The sequence below is a fragment of the Aedes aegypti genome, chromosome 3 (assembly GCF_002204515.2).
Source record: "Aedes aegypti strain LVP_AGWG chromosome 3, AaegL5.0 Primary Assembly, whole genome shotgun sequence".
In the NCBI taxonomy this organism is placed as follows: Eukaryota; Metazoa; Arthropoda; class Insecta; order Diptera; family Culicidae; genus Aedes; species Aedes aegypti.
Genome location: NC_035109.1, coordinates 210,100,494 through 210,119,154, shown reverse-complemented (window position 1 = coordinate 210,119,154; position 18,661 = coordinate 210,100,494). Strand labels below are relative to the sequence as shown.

At 35.1% G+C, this 18,661-nt stretch overlaps 1 protein-coding gene across 7 annotated transcripts in view; it reads right to left on the bottom strand.

Moving 5' to 3' along the window:
- The window catches only part of LOC110679171, a 188,736-nt gene that overhangs the window by 78,037 nt on the left and 92,038 nt on the right, over window positions 1-18,661 (bottom strand). The gene's annotated exons all lie outside the window — the stretch shown is intronic.

Sequence of the window (18,661 nt, the reverse complement as noted above, 5' to 3'; positions counted from 1 at the left end):
AAAAAAAAAAAAAAAAAAAAAAAAAAAAAAAAAAAAAAAAAAAAAAAAAAAAAAAAAAAAAAAAAAAAAACGTCATGGGTTCAATCTCAGGCCCGTCCCACAGTGCTTCGAATGTATGGGACCTCAGGACAAAAATCATAACTTTCGTTATAGGCGTTTTAGCTCAACGTTTATAGGAAAATTGTCTTGCTTCATTAGGGCTATAATTGACATGAATGACCTATGTGATAAACGTAACCGCATAAGTGACATAAGCGCCAATTTGTGTATTTAGTTTCATAAGGACGTAATCTCTTCTAAAAATAGTTGGAGATGGCAAAATTTTATATTAGGAAAAAATACTTGCAATCAATTGATCCCATGAGTGGCGTAAACGCCAAATAATCACATTTTGTGTTCAAAATTATCACAGATAAAATAAAAATACAATATACGTAAAAAAAATCTATATCAGGTTTGTTAAGAGAATAGATCAAAGCAATGATCTTGATATTGCATTTGATGATATTTCGCCACTATTTTTTGTTCTCCAGAAATGATAAAATCGAAGTGTGCAACATATATGCCATTAAATCCTTGTGACTGTTGAAACCAAATAGTTATGTCTATATCAAACAAAATGTAAACTCTTCCAACCTGTGAGAGATGTTAATCAAACAATTAAAGCAGTAGATCTAGCAATGAAATGCGTGGGAATAAAAAATAAATACGTAAATGAACCCAAATAATAAGAAAGTAAATTATCACCGCACAAATCAAAGCAGAACAATGCAGGTTATTGCACACCATTCAAAATCTATATCTATTTAACGAAACTATTCTACAATACCATGCTCAGGGCCGTTGTTTCTAATCTCACCAATTGGGGACCTTTCCGAGTTGAAAATTTCCTCCAAAAATGCATGAATGCAAATGCAAAAATGATCAATTGGCAAAAAAGCTCTAAATTAATTACAGTGGAAATGGTTATTAGAACACTAAGCTGAGAATCAGGCTCTGTTCCAGGCTCTGGTGTAAACTATCGGTAATAAACAAATATAAAAGGCTATGTTCCAGTTATAACGTAACAATAAAAGGAAGAAGTTAAAATGTATTTGTAATGAAAAATGCTTCTAATGCAGAAATGATCAATTGGTACAAAAGCTCTCAATGAAAAACAGTGGAAATGCTTATTAGAAGTTGAAATGTAGGCTCTGTTCTAGTTGAGACGTAACGCAAAAAGAAGACGTTAACTGAATCTATAATTAAAATTGCTTTCTTCGCCCTTGTTTAAACTGCATAGGAAGCTAAGCAGGTGATTATTTTGGTTCAATAGATCAGCATTGCACAAGTGTTCAAAAATCATGGCTATTTATCGCAAGACCATTATCAACAAAATCGAAGATTGCAATCAAAAGAGCAGACGGGAGGAGCTGGAATCATTTTCAGTGTTTAAAATTCATCATAAATAAGAACTGCTGCAAAAATCAGAGAGGTGTTTTGAGGTGATTTTTTGTTTTAGCTGTTTGAAGATTTGCTAGTTATTTTGTTCTAGGTATGTGAAAAAGCAGCTATATGGAAACTTTAGTTTTCACAACCTTCCTGGATGAACAAAATACTATTAGGGGAAGACGGGGTAAGACCGCCCTTACCCCGTCTTCCCCATTCGAGCAATTTAATTCATATGTCAAAATCAAGAATGAATAAATAATTTTTCCGCGCAGCATGTCCTTTTTTGAAGCCTTAGGTATGATCAAAAACTATCACAGGTGTTGTATTTGTACAAATTTATTTATTTCTTGAAGCTTGAAAAAGTGATGTCTTATCACGATTATTTTTAGCGACGGGGTAAAACCGCCCACCCACGGGGTAAAGGCGACCACCACGATTTTCGTACACAATTTTACGAAAAAAACATATCAGTTCCCTGTGATTCTCAAAAGAATAATGTTTTATGAATTCAACATTGATTAACGTGAATATTTAATCATTTTAAGAGTAATTTAATTCAAAAAACTTAGATATATACTTATTATCCCCTTGAGACACCCATATTGTGGAAAAATATGTGGATTTGGCTTGTATTTTTATCAAAATTGATTTCATTTCACATGAATAGAAATGTACAACTTAGTTACAACTTTAAAAATAGTTGAGACATTTTATTTGGTATAAATTAGGGGTGGCGGTCTTACCCCATCAACAGTGGTCGGTTTTACCCCGCTAGCGCAATTTTCAGAACTATGGCCTTATTTGAAAGCAAAATATTTACAATTAATTTTTCTCTTTACTAATACATATTTCACATTGCTGTTCAAGCATGGTCGGGTAATTCGTAATGTTTTTACAAAAAAATCCCTTCTGAAATACTTAAGTGAGCATATGTTAAATTTAGATCAAATTCAATATCGACAAGCAGAAACTTTGGTTTTGATATTTGTTATGGAAAATTTCATGAAAATATTACCCTAAATGCCTCGGAATAACTAAAATCTTGTGTTAATACAAAGTGCTTGATGAACTTTTAAGAAAACCGCAATTTTCATGCCAAACTAGAGGTGATTCGTCTTACCCCGGCGGGCGCTCTTACTCCGTCTTCCCCTTCTTTTAGTGTTATATATTGAACTGATTCAGTTTGATGCATACTATTTAGATTATCACTTAATAAAATATCAGAGAACAGCATAAAGCGCAATAAAAGATACATTGTAATTCGCACAAATTTACAGAATTCACGCCATTCAATCAAACTGTTCAACAACTTGGGTTGGTCTGGTCTCATTAATAATTGAGTTTACGATGTTAAGCTACTCATTTAACACATATCAAATATATGTAAAAATAAGTAGCATACTTGATTTGGTACAATAAAATAGCTTAGCTTAGCTTAGCTTAGCTTAGACTGACTACACATATCAATGGTTGCTATTCCGTGATTGACCGAAGTCAGTAAAAATGCACAAAGAATCAACTAGAAGTTCAGCTGGGATTGGCCATAATCTTCTTCAGTGTGCATAATTCAGTGCCTCTATTTATACAAGGTCAATAACGGCGCCGGCCACGTCCTTGCAGTCAGGTGGGATTGAGGGAAGGAATGTTAGTGTGTAACCTTTGCTATTTGGAGACCGTGTTTGCCTCTGCATCTCCACAAAGGTTACTGGGAGGGATGTTTGTTAATGGGGAGGATCGTTGGGTCAAAGGATTCACTTTGATAAGCGATTAGACCATGATAAACAATAATTTGTGAGATATATACATGCTTATACGTAAATATAATTGTTCATATAATTTCTATGTAGAGGAAAATTATGCCGACACTTGAGGTGACGAACCATTCAAAGTTTGTTGAACAAATACCTAAATGTAACATTCCTACAGCTGTCAGTACGAAAGCATGTGTTATTATATTTTACTCATTTGAAAAGAAACAAAAGACTCAATTGGTTGGGACATCATAGAACACTCTTATTCTTATGCCGACACTTACAGTGGCGAACCATCCAAAGTTTGTTGAATAAAGTGAACCTTTCGCAAGTCTACACTTGTAGTGTCGAACCATTCAAAGTTTTTTTAATTACAAAAATAAAGGTATATAAGGGGTGTTCTGAAAAAAAAATGTTAAACATAAATAAATCATGAATCAGAGTTTGTGTCGACACTCACAGTGACGAACCATCCATAGTTTGTTGAAACATCATATTTACATCCCACCATTGTAACGATTAAATGTGCAGTCATACATATTTTATAGATTAGAAATAGTAGCATGAAACGAGCTCACCAATTGATCCGTTATCCTTGACTGAGCAGCCACAATCCACTTTCAGCTTCACTCGTTTGCTCGGCTAGCACTCAGAAAAAAAAAATAGGCGCGCGACCCGAAAAAAAAACACGGACGACAGCTCGGGCTTTCTTGACGCACTCCATACTTGATTTGGTACAATAAAATAGTTGATTTTTTCACTTTTGTCCAAGGGACGCAGCACTGTGGTCCCTTCTTTCCTCATACTTTGTAGTTGTATATTTCACTTGCTTCTATCTACGACTCTTAATATATCACAGTTGATCTATCCACAGTTCATAGCATTTGCTAGAACCCGAGACGGACAGAAATAAACCTTTTCCCTACGCTTCCATTCTTTCATCATTATAGTACGCCTTTCCTTACGCCTGATATATAGGCAGTCTGCTAACCAAACCAGCAAACCTCTCTGCCATAAAAATCACCCAACCCTTTAACCCTTCCGCATGAACTGGCGTAGACGCAGTGGGACCCAGTTGAATGCATCACCAACTCCTTCCCCTCATTGCATTGGTCTGCAATCGATTCTACCCCATTACCCCGAACGCCATCACCCCGAGTTCCATTACCCCGAATGTACAATTACCCCGAATTCCATCACCCCGAATGCTATTTCCTCGCATTTACAATTATCTTGACATGATGATATTGATGACATTTCCCCATGATATTGGAATTCGGGATAATGGGTCGTTCGGAGTTTTGGAATTCGGGGTAATGGCGTTCGGGGTAATGGGGTAGAATCCAGCAAACACTTATACACTTAGGGTGTCTGTTAGTCGCAAGCAGTCATCTAGTTTATTCCTTGTGTAAGTGCAGCTGATCTGGCGATACTGGAGTAGCAACCACGGGCGGCCAATCAAGCTCAACTCAAGCTATGAATGTGATCTACTGAACAATAAACGTTTCATGCTGATTGGCCTTGGCGGTGTATAATCCACTACGGCTACAACTGGCGTATGGCCGAAACCGGTGCTTCGACCCTAATATAAAAATGTAAAAATTATGACTAATTTATTCAATAAATTCTAACTTTGCAGCATCGACTAAAGGAAACAACTGTGTGTTTTCATTTTCTTGTTAAAAGATCTGTGTCCCTCATTGCTGTTCTCAATACAAGTTAATGTACTAAAACAATAAATATTGCACTCGACACTGAAGAAGTCTGTAAGTCGCAGACGAAATAGGCCTATCTGTCAAGATAAGCAACACATATTAGAGTTAAAAGGTATTTGCGCCTTACTAGTGATTTTAGTATTTTATTTTTTTTTTTTGCAAAAGTGAAGTGTTATAGTTCAATTTGTTGCATTTGAGTATCCAACGGTTGTTTAGAACATCGGTTGTTTAGAACATGTTGGATTCGAAAAGATGGCGGCGCCGCATACTGCTGGATTAGAAGGATCAAGGGGCCTTCCTTAGCCGAGTGGTTAGAGTCCGCGGCTTCGATTCCCGGTCGATCTAGGATCTTTTCGTAATGGAAATTTCTTTGACTTTCATGGGCATAGAGTATCATCGTACCTGCCATACGATATACGAATACGAAAATGACAACTTTGGCATAGAAAGCTCTCAGTTAATAACTGTGGAAATGCTCATTGAACACTAAGCTGAGAAGCAGGCTCTGTCCCAGTGATGACGTAATGCCAAGCAGAAGAAAGATCAAGGTTACAAAATCTGCTGTTGAGATGAAAACTAGCAGCTTTTAATTGTGAGCTTATATTTGTAAAACATTTTATTGACTTCTTTTCAAACTACACACTTAAATTATTTTACGGATTCCTGTAAAAATCTCAACAGCTGAACAGTTCGGTGAAATAAATTAACGGAGTACGGTAAATTTTTACAGTATTCGGTGAAAAATCACCGGAATCCGTAACATTTCGACGGAATTACGGTGTTTTATTTCACCGAACTGTTCAGCTGATGAGATTACGGTGAAATTCACCGTAAGAGTTTAGTGTGTATGATACGCTAAATTACCAAAGGGTTTGTCGTGAAGGTATTGTTATAAAAAATAACAATAAATAAAAACAAAAGAATCTTTTGCAAGAAACAGCTTAGCTCATAAATAGTTTGAAAAACGCTGCCATATATTGATGAAAAATAGAAAATGTTTTAAAATTAACCCAAAAATTATTCACCACGTATAGTTTTTTTTTATTTTTCAGTATCTGAATTTCGCACAAACCCAAAAAACAATTCAGAACCACCCTCCCGTAAAACAATCCTCCACCCATTGAACACCCGCACGTTGGCCTGCTACCATCCATTAGTGTGAATGTTGCCCCGGTTTGCCGTTGTTATTATTGTTGCTTGCTTTACCCCACTCTCCAACTCATTGCATCTCACTCAGTCCACCACTATTTTACTTTTAACGCCGGGCTCAGCGTTTTCAATGGCAGCCATAAAGATAAATTATATCGCATGTGCCCTCATACTGCGACGACGGGCATCGAATGATATTGAAGCTCGCAGCCGGTTTCGTTCGTTTTACGTTTCGTCGATGACGATGATTTTTTTTCTTTTTCACATTCACCCGTCTTATTTGTCTGTGTAAGTTTTTTGAAGTTTTAATCAATATTATGAAAGCACATGTTTTAGAGTGGACCGTATTTCTGAAATACAAATAATTGGAACTTCTTGTTAGTGAAATCAGAATATTACAAAAACTGCAATATTCGTGGCGACTAAATGTTTTGCAAATAGGAACTTTAGTGACTTCAGGGGCCAAAAAGGTTTTCGACCCAGCACAATTTTAGCCTACTTAGTATGCAAATCCAAAAATTGGCACAGAATTCTCGTAGGTCAAAATTATGCAATCCAATAATATTCTGTTGATTTCTCATAGAATCTTGCAAGACATTTCGGTAAGAATATTCGTAGAACATTTTTTCAAGTTCTCATAAGTATAACTGGTCATATTTCTATATATATTTGTTTCATTATTTTTTAATAATTAATTAGGGTGTTCCTTCAGACTTAACTCTAAACATTTCAGGGGTTGATTCGATATTTTTTACAGATTTCCTAAGGAATTCCTCCGAGAGTTTCTTTTTACATACCTACATGATATTTTTCTGAGGATAAACACAGAGATTCTACAGGAAATCCTCCTAAGATTTTTTCAAAACTGCCAAAAGTCCTCTAGGAATTAATCTAAAGATCATACAATCTTTTTCTAGGACTTGCTCCAAGATTGTCATTTAGAGCATCTCTTACAATTCTATGAATTTTCTAGGATGCCTTACAAAATTGTCGTTTAGGATTTCATTAAAATCTACATAAGAAATTTCACTAGGATAAGCTTCTAGAATTACTCCAGAGACTATTTCTGAGATTACTTCAGGAATTCATCAAGAAAATGTTTCAAAAATTTCTCAAGGTCTTTAAATATTTTTTTCATTATTTATCCAGGGATATCTTCAGAAATATAACAAGTTTTTTTTTTCAAAACTTTGTTTAATTCTGGAGGTATTTTAGAAGGAAATCTGGAGGTATTTGAGAAGGAACATCTAATGGAACTTGATTGAATATGCAAGCCTTGATTGACTTCTACAAGGTTCTTTGAAAGAAATCCTTGACTCTTCAGTAAATCTTGAAGGATTTTCTGAACAAATTGCTAAAAAGGAAGAAATTAGAGAAGGAATGATCGAAGAAATTACGAAAATGATTACTGTAGTATTAGCTGGTGTGAAATTTCTGGAGAGATCTCTGGAGGATTTCAAATATGTGTAGCAGAAAAACTGACTTTTAAAAGATTTACATTAAAATAAAAACCAAATCTCTAAAAAGAGGCCTGCTACCAGCCTTGGAACTGCTATAAAATCATAACTAACTACCTACGATGAAGATAACAGAATAAATTTAGAGTATATGATATCACAAAGTTTGTTGACAAACAAAATCTGTTTTAGAACATATGTGGAAATAGGGGGACTTAAGAAATTTTTCGGTAATGTGAGTAACTTTTTCAATATGTGACCACCCTAAATGTAGTTTTACTGATTGCATGTGTGCGACACCTTGGTGTCCTGCCACGCTGCCAATGCAATCTTTCCCCGTTCGTCGAATGTTGCATGATAACGGTGCTATTTTTAGAGCCCATACTTTGTTTCATACAATCGCGGGGAGGAAGGATGAAATCGGACAACCAAAAGAAAGCAAAAACCGTTACGATTCCGATGGCAGTGACAGACATACATAGGGTAATCAATAAAATTTGGACATCTCTATACTTCGAACCCTCTGAGGCATTTCCATACAAATTTCCCAGTTAAAAAAGAGCTCAAATCGCAAGTCTTTTGGAAAGATCCTTAGATTTTCCATTGTTAATTGATCGATTAGACTATGCGCAATCATATTCAACAAACAATATCTCAGTTTTTGTCTCCAAGCGAATATTAATGCCTAGGGTTCAGAATATATACATCAAAATGTATTGAGGTGTCCAAAATAATGACAAACAGTGCATAATAATTAAATTATTTCCGACGTATTTTGGTATTTGCTTTTTTGGTTACGCAGTGCTATTGATTATTTGGGATAAAAATCAAAAATCACTTCCTTGGAGAGTCCAATTTACGACTGCTACCCTACGGTCAGATATTAAATGAAACCTGACGCATCAAGACAAAACAAGGCAACGGCGCAAATGTAGGAATCGAAAGCGAAAAGTAGGGCGAATGGTAACGCAATTAAAACGCGTGAACCTCAGCAAAAACGTTCTGCCAAATGGTGCAACGTGACATTCTCTGGCATTTGCATGGTGAATAGGAGACGATTAGTTGCGCGCAAATGGTCTGGGTGCTCGACCGAGAACGTGAGAATTCAGAAATTTTCCTGCATCTATATTACGACGGTGCACAATATGCAGTTGAACACAATTCACGTCTCAACATTATAATCACATATGAACAATTACACAGTGTTGCAAATAAAACATACATAAAATAATCCGAGCCAAAGTGGGACTTGGCGAACATTTACTCTAGGGCGGCTTAAAATTTAAAAAAGTTTGTTATGCAGGGTTGTTACGGGAAGTCCAAAATATTGTTTGCGACAAATCCGCGCCAACTAAAATGTAGTCCGCGCATAATTTAAAAGTGAAAACAAAAAAAAAAATGCTCCGTCGTATAATATTTAACTTCAGCATTATCAAATAACATTACCGCCCATAATTACACATTTGTCACATTCGACTTTTTCGTAGATTTCGAGTAAACCGTGGAGAATCATCAAATAATAAACACATTCGATCAACTTACTGCCTTCGAGTATTTGTCCAAATATTCTTTTACGGATTTATTGAGAAAATCCTACATTTTTTTAAAAAAGGTATCCCCTATGAATTCAATCAGTCATTTCTGTCAGAACTCATGAATCCAGAGATTCCCCTAGATTTTCAGAGATTCCATCAAAAACTTCTTAAAAACGTACTCTGTGAATTTCTCCATTAATAAATTCGGTGAATATTGATATCCCCAGATATTATTCTAGAAATTCTTCCAGATATTGATAGAGTTCAAGTTCATTTTTTCAGTGTATCTTATCCCCAGAAATTATTCTAGAAATTCTTGGAGGCATACCTGTACAATCTTGGGCATAATCGCTGGATAAATACCCAAAGCAATAATCTAATTTCTTTGATTATTCCTGAAACATTTTTTATAAAAAAAAAATCAATGAATTCATTTAGAACTCACTTGAGAATAATTTATATTCTTTGAAAGAGACTAAACAAGTAATAACTGGATGACATTCTAGAGAAATTCCTAGAGAATCACTGGAGGAACTTCATGACAATCTATTGAGTAATCCTGGAAAATTTTAAAAGATTTCCCTGACTATTTTCTTAAGCCATTCCTAATAGAATACGTGAAGAATTTTTTAAACAATTCTTGTGAGAGTATATGAAAAAAATGGTGGAAAAAGCGTAAAAAATCCTGCTGTTGGATTTGGATCTTTTGGATTTATTAAAACAATATTTTGAACATTTTTTTGATTACCCTTGAATAAACTCTCGAGGGTTCTCCTGGAGAAATTCCTTTGGGAAAACCATTATTAGAATTACACGAAAAATCCCGTGATGATATTCTCTAAGAGTTTTCAAAACAATCCCTTTCACGCATTCACAGACAAATATTTTTAAACGATTTTTTTAGAATTTTCATTACTCCAGGTAGAAAAGAAATGATAATCTCTTCAAGATTTCTCATAATAATCTCTTCAAGTTTTTATACTCCGAGAAATTTGTCACTAAATTTTGCAGGGTTAACCTTCTGTCTGTGCCTTGGGGTCATGTTGATGTTATGATTATGATATAAGCTGCCATTTATTGTAGCAAGGTATCCACCGGTAGCAATGGCCTGTTCTAACAAAACAATTTGTTCAAGATTGTATGACTATTCCTATTCAATCATACTCCTGTCTGAAGGACCAAAAACGAATGGCGGACCCGTAAGCAGAGACACTTACACGAAACCCGCAAGGAAAAAGAATCTCCTTCCAAAAGTAAGTTCACACGAACAGTCGTACAATCAAGCCCTTGCTTGTCAGAAAGACCCAATAGATGGGAAGAAGAGCCCGCCCTTTTTCCACGAAATGTTAGCGATAGGAAGTTGACAGTTTCACTCTTCCTATCCATCTCGCTTCATTCGGGTGCCCTGATGGTCCCACCCAACCCAAAATGCATATACCATTAGAAATATAATCAAATAACACAATTCATCATGAAAAGATCTCATCGATTTTTTTATCCTTGTAGTATTTTGAAGCTGGTCGTCACAACGATGTCGTCGAACTATTTCAGACATCCTGATAATGATCATTTGGCATGAACAAATTTTATCAGGAACAGGCATATTTTGAAAGAAGGGATATATTTCTAGTCATGCTACCTGGCATAACCTGGCATAACGGCGTTATAAAAAATGGCCTTATGCCAAAAGTTGAAATTTTTGGATAAAATCACCGGAACTAAATTGAAGTTAGCGTTGTTATGATATACTTTAGCAGAACTCATTTTTCTTTTTAGAAAATCTCATTAATCCGCTGTCAGTAATAAGCTCCGGGAGTAGAACTTGATCTAATAATGAACAAAACTCAAAAACATGAATGTCTCAATTCCTGGTCACGCGCATCTTCACCGTAACATGGGATTACAATTGATGACTTACAACTTAACGCGAATCGATCTTGATACTCTCACAAATGAGTTATGAAATAAGCGTGGTGGAAGTGTACACAATAAGTGTGATTTGAAAGCCAATCAGTGAGGCTCAAAAAACATCAGTTAATCATCAGCAATCATGAAAATAAAATAAAAAACGTTTTTTCGTTCAAAAGCAAATGCCAATAGACATTTTTCAACTGCTATCCAAAAGCAGTGATGCAAAGTAGCGAACATATCTGCTGAACCGAAAACAAAACAAAATACTCGCGAGCATCAGAACGTTGACTTACTCACATCTGCCGTGCTCGCGAGTAAACGAAGCTAAAGTGATTCGTGAACGTGTTCGAAACTGTTCAGAGTCAATTGCGCTTTTGGGAAAAAAGCTATTTCCTTTCCGCGATTTCTGTTTTTTTAGGGTTTTTGATTATAAACTGATAGTTCACTGTCGATTTGATGGATATGCAATTGTCTGTCAAAACCATAATAAATCAGTCTGTGCCTTGGGGTCATATTGACCCAAAATTCAAGTCGTGATAACTTCACGACATTTCAATAGATTTTATTTTTTTCAGCTGCTTTACAAAGAAAAAAATAGTTTTACTTGAAAATATAAAAAAAAATTAGAAGGGGGGTGGGTTCATTGCGGGGAGGGGTTAGTGTGAAAAAGGGTAAAAAATAAACTTGAAATTAGGAATCCTTAGACGCCTATGTCTCAGAAACTTTCCTCGGTAAAAAATGCAACCGGGGAAAAGCTACTATATTGCACATTGGTTAATTGGGAATTCCACCGCATGATGGCGCTATCTCGGGCAACATTATTTTCTGATCCCCCGAATTCTATAATCCTAGAAAAATATGTTTCAAGATATTTGAAAACAAACATGCGAAACAAATTTCAAAAGAAATTCCAACCGATGTCTTTCTTAGGATTTCTACAAATAATTTCTCTAATTTCCATAAAATAATGACAGTGTGAACAATATATTCGAATTTCAACAAATTTTCCATTCAATTTTAATACTTTTATCGCACTAAAGAAAGAGCAGCTGTTTTTTCGCCATACATTTTTTGCAGATCATGCAAGGTAGCCCGTAACGCTGGTAGATTACCTTTTAGTGGTGCGTTACGGGGTAAGATCTACCATATTGTACTCTTGTTGTATCTGTTCTTGTGAATACTTATATGTTACGGTCGGAAGAGTATAAGAGAGTAAGATGCCACTAAGATCCACCTATTTGTCCTAGATGATGAGAAGGTCGAAGTGGTAAAATGGCTCAATCATCATCTGAGGTTGGTTTCAACTCATGAGACAAGTACTTTCCGAGTTCAAGAGTTTATCTTTCGATATCTAGGAGGGAAACGATTCCGAATCAGTAGAGTAGCAGTTTCAAAAAACGACTTTGAACCTTATAAGTAGAAGCAATAATTTGATACAATCATTCAACCAGCTTAGTGGCCGAACCTGATTATGGGGTGCGCTTTTGAGAGTTTAATGGTGATAAACTGTTTTCTCCAAAAGGTATAAATAACGGTATTTTTTTCTAAAGAGGCTCTATGCAAAATGGTAAAAAATGATATTTGTATAAAAAACAACTACTTCATTATTTCTCAATAGTAATGGAGTAGAACGACATGCACTAAACAAAGGACACGGGTATACCACAAAAGATCAAAGAAAACTGGTCGCAGTGGTTCATCCCGAACAGAAAAAAAAAGTAGCCAACTTTCCATTCATTTATAAGCAGAAATCAACCCATTTTCAAAGATTTAGTTTTAAGTCTCATAAATCCAAAAAAAAATATTACAAATTGAAACATTTGTAACAATTCTCTGAGGATAATATGAGCACACTTTTTATTATGAGGCATTTTAATGTTCCATAATTCCTGCATGAACTTCATGAGGTATGAATTGAGATATAAACCCTAAATTTTCTCCAAGTATTACTCCTAAAATTTCTTCAAAAATTTTTCAAAAAATTTGACTTTTTTTTAGCTGAAATGTCTCAAGGGAGTTTTCAGTTCTCCAGGAATGGATCCAAAAGAAATATTCACAAATTTTATTAAGATTTTCTTCAGGATTATATGAGAGACTTTCTTAGAATTTCCTGAAAAATGTTCGTTCAGGATTTCTTCAAGATTCTAACCAAGTTCACCAAGAATTATCCCAGAAATTCCTCCTGGGCTTACTTCAGTGATTTTATCTTAAATTCCTCTTGAGATTATGCCATGAACTGTACAATGAATTCCATAAGTAATTTGCCGTGGAAGTTTTTCACAAATTCTGGGAAAAATCCTTGAAATAATACAGGAGGTGATTCTAAAGGAAATCATAAGATAATCTCTGATAGACTCTGGAGAAGTTACTCGATAAATTTTTCGAGCGGTCTGTTGCAGTAGTATACCCTGAAATGTTAGAAAATTCGTAGATAAATATCTGTAAGAAATCGCTGGAGGAACTTCATGACCTTCAAAGAATTTATTGCGACATCTTTGAGGAATTTCTCTAGGAATCCCTAGAAAGGAATGGATGAAACCGGACAGAATTTACAGACCTTACTTTTGTGTTTTGTTGGAACTTAACTAGTAATGAGTGATTTTATCAAAATCATTCGATGTAGTGAGTTCAAGTATATTGTATCTAAAATGTTCCACGAGAAATTTTGTATAAAATTTTATTTGACTTTGCTAGGAAACATTTGACAAAATGGTAAATTTCTTTAAAAAAATCGCTAATTTTTTTTCCACATGAGATAACTTTATGAAATCATAGCTTTTCATAAATAAACAAAATTCATTTAAAATTTACATATGTCAAATATCTATTTTTTGGATAGGCAACAAAAAATTAAGATTTTTAAATGTTTTAACGAATATACAAGGACTTGGTTTTGATCCTTTAAAAAATCGACAATAGCTGAAATCGGATTTCTAGTTTCTACTCAAATTTCATATACTTAAGTTCATAATTTCCAATGGAATATGTAATAATCTGATCATTTATCGTATCGGCAATGATAAATATATTTTTTCAGATTTTTATTGTACACACTTCATGTCCTAGCATAAATTTCGTACAATAAAGTCGCTCAGATACAACGCGATTTGTGCAAAATCGATAAGAGGAGCTTCCAGAAACACCAGGTAGCGAAAAAATCGCTCAAAATTAAAAATCTGATCTTGATAAGTGCGAGAATAAAATGTGAGAAAGTAACTAGTCTCGAAATGGCAGTATGGTAAAGACATGACCATACATTCTGGGACACTCTCTATACGAACTTCTGGAAAAATTATCTAAGAATTTCTTAGACGTTTTTCTGTACAAATCACAGGAATTTCCGGAGGAATCCCTAGAAGTGTCCCTTATTTTTTTAGGAACATATGTAAGATTTCCTGCAGAACCTGTGAAATAATCACGTAGGAATTTTCTGATTCCATAGTAATCGTGTAGTTCCTGGAGTAAACACCCAGGATATAAGGGCTCTTTCACGAATTGCTGCATCAATTTCGTTACTCAAGAGATTTTTTTCATTACTATCCATGTAGGTTTTTGAGAACTTATCACTCAGTAATTTAAGTAGGAATCTGTTTTGGAGACGACACATTTTTTTCAGATCCAAATCACTGTATGTAGTAGTAACGGAAAATAAATTACCGCCTATATAGGGTTGTATTGAATTTGTGCGGCTTGCTCATACTAATTCATTCGGCGTTTTTTCTAAACTTTTTAGTTTTTTTGTTTCTTGTTAAAACTTAAATATCATTTAATTTTTTATTTTTGCAATATTCTTGAAACGCCAATGCCCAATGATTTCAACGGTAATAACTTAGAACTGTTAACATTACAGTTTTAGACCAGCAGAGTAAAAGCATTCGGTCGCAGATGATTATCTGAAGATCGACTTCAGAGGCACGTTCCCAGTCAATCAGTGTTCGAAAAATTGTATGTGTGCCCATCAATAGTACTCGACTAGATCCGCAACCGATGATAAGGCACTTTATTTTTTATTATGCCAAAGTTTATTTAATAAATAACACATAAATGCAACAAAGCTTCTCATGTTCCCATTTTTGCACAATTCAGCTTATCATTGTTATTTCAATAAGCGTGGTAAAAAGCTCATCCCATTCAATTTGATATCTTATCACCATTCGCTCTGAGTGGGTTGTTTGGACTTTAATCAGTAACGTTTCTACGTTTTTCGAATGTACAATCATTTGCCATGTGTTGTTGCTACTCAACAAAGCTCTCCGGTCTTATCGATATAAGGCACATCGAGGCTTGTTTAGGTGATTGGAGAAATATGAGGTATCAAACTATCATATATCTGAGATCTTGTAAATTTTTATAATTAATAAAAACACAAAAATCCAAGGTTCAACATTCTAAATTTGTCCATTTTATCTTAAAAGACGGTCATTTTCTGGTACTGAGTATGTCACAGTGTTAATCATTCTTCTAATCGATTTTATTGCTCTTTGCTTATCGCTAATGAAATAAATTGCTGGCAAAACCACGCGATAAGCATTTGCTGCCACAGATGGAAAACATTATGGCAAAAGAAAAAAGAATACATAATCTGAGTAAGTCATCGACCTGACATTAAAATCGTAGAAAAGTACGAACAATACAATGTAGAATCGAATAATTGTTTGACTGCTTCGACATTATCATGAAGGTTAATTATAACACTCGAGGAATACAAAACCTCATCCAAATGGAACAACACTAGCACGGTCCGTGATGACGAGTGATGTGGAATGTGCACCAAAGCGTATCAAGAGTCTATCATCACGTACACTGCGGAAACAGGGTCGAGCAAAAACCAACACCCAGATAAACACACAAACTTGCCTTTGTACATGCAAACGTTTCTCGCCTGGTTGTTGCTCGTAATCATTTTAATAAATGAATCACTCTGACCTTGACCGTTATTATTTTGAAAACTCACACCAGACTGGCATCACACGGAACCTGATGAGTATGGGAATATTCTCATGGCGATACTTCCGTTTACTCGTTTGACGATTTAATGAGAATCTATAATAAATTATTATCAGATGTTAAGTAAAGTCTCCGGACGACATGAGCTGCTCCTTTGTTTGATTACGTAATCACTTCAGGAAAGCAATATGTATAACGCAAACAACTTAAATGTTGAATTTGAGTTTTGAAATCGTCTAATGAATTACGTTATTCAGAACTCCACCACCAGGGGGCCTTCTATAGCCTACCGTCGTGCGGGGTGACATTGGTCCATAAGGGTGACTTTGGGCCAAGATTTTTACAGCAAACTAAAACCATAATAAAGAAAACAATGTAGCATTTGCCTTGAACACGTTATAAATAGCCACTGGATGGTCATGGATTAGTTTTTTGACACCCGCATTAGCCGTGAGATGCATCGAAAAGGGCGGTCAAAGTCACCCCCTAGGCCCAATGTCACCCCGCACGGCGGTAGTGCTCAAGTCCACGGTTAACAAGCAACGCCATGCTAAAGATGTCTGGGTACAACTCCCGATCATTCCAGGATCTTTTCGTAATAGAAATTTCCTTGACTTTACTTGGAATATGAATTCTACCCCATTACCCCGAATGCCACTTCCCCGAATGCTATTACCCCGAATGTATTATTACCCCGAATTCCATCACCCCGAATGCTATTTCCCCAAATTTACAATTATATTGACATGATGATATTGATGACATTTCTCCATGATATTGGAATTCATGGTAATGTCATTCGGGGTGATGGTGTTCGGGTTAATGACATTCGGGGTAATGGGGTAAAACCTAGTAACTGTTGAAGTAATCAAACTGAGAAGCAGACCCTATCCCAATGAGGACGTAATGCCAAAAAAAGAAGAACTTTACCACACTTTACTGTCTCTCATTACCAACTTCGCATAGACCGTCGCATAATTTTATGGGAGGATGTTTCGTATACTGGACGATTTTTTTTAGTTATTCCAGAGAATATTCAAAATCGTTTCCTTCACTCAAACACATCGGAATACTTGACCAAAGCAACAGTGAAATAATCATGTAAGTCAAGAAGGGAAGGATCTTAGAAGCTTTCAGCAATCAAACCCGGCAAATTTCATTATGGTTGGGCTTTAAAGATGCGAACATTATCATAATACTAAGGAAACCATTTATTATCGCACTGATCGCATATAGAATTTATTGTGCTACCATAGTATTATTACAATTATAAAAACTAGGGCTTCCTAACTGATTTACGATCCAGAAATGGCTACCGGTAGTGGTTGCATTGTAAAGATAAAATATAAAAATATGGCTTAATATGTTCATTAAAACAAAAACAAGTATTATTACTATAGTACCAATTATGGCATTGCATCATATTATGCATTTTTACAACATTTAAACTTCATTTTGAGTATTTATTTGCTCCCGTAAACGCATTGCGACAAATTAACTTAATAACAATTTTCTGGGAAATTTTATAAGCAATCACTTCATTACATATTAGCGTTACATTATCAATAGCACTAGATGGCATTTCAATTAATTTCGTACAAATATTCGATAGTCTATAATTGGTACACTTTTATAGCGAATGCCAGGAACACTATTGTCATAATTGATCCAAGGACAACGATTTTGAAAATCCATTTTTAGAAGCTTTAAGTAAAAACAACACGTCATGCTTACGTTTTGGAAACATGAAAAAAAAACGATTTTTATCCATACTGTTGGCATATTACATCCATAATTGGTACAGCTACCCTAGGTATTTTCAAATCTATTTTTATTAACACATTTGATTATATTTGTTATAAGTAAACGGGTGACCAGATTACATGAATACAGTAATTTTTGAGGGTCGAGTTTGACACTGTGACTGTGACTGAACTTAGTAAAATTAGTAAAATTCAAACAATGATAACTTCAATACCAATGCATCTATACGCTTCAGGTTTGTTCTGTTTAGTAAGGAATAGTCTCAAAATATGTCAATATGACCTTGACTTCGTTTTGAAGTAAATATATGGGAAAAACTGTCCCTACTTTCATGGAAACCGAAAATCTGAAATTGATTCGAATGCAATCAACACAAACGGTTATATGTTTGAATGTCTTACATTTCGGAGAACTAGCAGGCTTGGAAAAAAGGATATACAAATTGGTTGAAACCGTAAAATTCTGCATTTGCAACTGCCAATATTGGTATTTTGGTGCTTGAGACAAGAAAGTGTTTAACCTCTATAGGCCTGAGTGAAAGAAAAATTACTAAATCTTTCACCGCTCAGCGAGTACTTAACGGATTTAAATTATTTTTTGTCAGTATACTGGCACACATATCTAGTTTCTAAAAGTGGTCACAGGATTTCGGGAATGTTCATGTGTCCGGAGTTATTCAGATGGGTTACTGGGTCAGGTCGGCTGAAAAGGATGCAGTATTTATGTGCCCCTGGAGGTAGGCACATTTCAAGTTACACAAAATGTCCTGAATCGGCTATAATGTGGCCACTATATCAAGGCATTTTAAGAAAAATGCATCAGCGTAAACCTTTCGAGAAACGATTGAATTGGATAACCTTGTGTCCTGCATTTGTTTGATCATTGAAAGAACCATTTTGGGCTGGAGAATTACTAGGAAATGTAGAAAAGTTGATATTTGAATTTGATAGAATTAGGTGGACAGAATAATTAATTAATGAATTTAAATTAAAATCCGACAC